Consider the following 1539-nt stretch of genomic DNA (forward strand, 5'->3'; position numbering starts at 1 on the left):
CCACCACCACCACAACCACCACCACCACCACCACCACCACCGCCATTACCATCATTATCACCATCATCACAAACACCATCATCACAAACACTATCATCACCACCACCACCACCACCATCACCATTACTCTCCACCATTATCATCACTACCCACCACCGCCTCCAATAAGCACCAGGCTACACCATCTTCCTCCTCATCATCATCTTGACCACCTTCATCTCCCGAACGACGTCCATAACGTCTATACAACGACGCTTCCTCCCCCCCCATAATTACTACCACCACCACCACCACCACAATCACCACCACTACCAGCACAATTACCACCAATGCGACTTCCAGCGGCACAGTGGTCGCCATCACCACTGCTTGCACCACCACCATCATCGCCGCCATTACTGCCGCCATCACTTTCAACAATCTAATTCAATTGCTGATGATCATTGGAAGTAAATCTTTCAAAGACGAAAGGCGGAGTGTACGACAGACAGACAGATAGACAGACAGACAGACAGTCCATTCTAAACCAAAGGATAAACGCTGTACACCCTGCCGCTCTGTCGCTCAGCCCCGTGCCTCACTCACTACGGAAAAGGGGAAGAAGTCGCTTCCCCCCTTTTTCGCTCCTTTTCGCTCCATTGAAAAAGCACGTCAGTGTAACAATGGTATGAGAGGTGCAGCTGACACGCACAGCTTGACTCGAACCTGCGAGTACAGCTGACTGGACATTGGTTTACGAATGACGAACTCTGTTGGATGGCGAACAAGATGAAGTAAAGAAACAAAAACAGAAAGAAACGAACAACGCAGTGACCGCAACGAAAGAGTGTGTTAGAGCGATCGGTGAGTTTAACGAATGATTCGTATATAGGGGTGCGTATATGTAAGTGTGTGTGTACAAACACGCACACTTACATATACTTATGCATACATATACACTCGCGTACATACATATACTAACGCATGCTAATAGTGTGTATCTATGTATATGTATGTGCAAACATCCATATGCATGTATGTGTCGATGTGTTTTTGTGTATGTATGTATGTATGTACGTCTATCTATCTATCTATCTCTCTATCTATCTATCTATCTATCTATCTATCTATCTATCTATCTATCTATCTAACTCTTTCAGCCCCTCACTATGAATACTATGAATATATATATATATATATATATATGGCAGCTGATGAATAATTCCAAGTGGCTTTCTGTTTTCCTATGTGTTCGTTCCGTTGTCTGTAGTTCATTGTTGTAACGTCCTGTACCCTGATATGCATCTATATACACATGTAGATGTAAGTATATACATATATGTGTGTATACATGCATATATATTCTCTGTATTATTACATCATTGAACGCACACGTCCTTTTTGCAAGTAAGACTGTACTTTATTATTCTGACGTGACTCTATCTATCTATCTATCTATCTATCTATCTATCTATCTATCTATCTATCTATCTATCTATCTATCTGTCTTCCTCTATCTTTCTATCTATCCCTCTATCTACCTATCTATCTTTCTTCTTA

Source organism: Octopus bimaculoides, chromosome 25 (genome assembly GCF_001194135.2).
Source record: "Octopus bimaculoides isolate UCB-OBI-ISO-001 chromosome 25, ASM119413v2, whole genome shotgun sequence".
Classification (NCBI taxonomy): domain Eukaryota; kingdom Metazoa; phylum Mollusca; class Cephalopoda; order Octopoda; family Octopodidae; genus Octopus; species Octopus bimaculoides.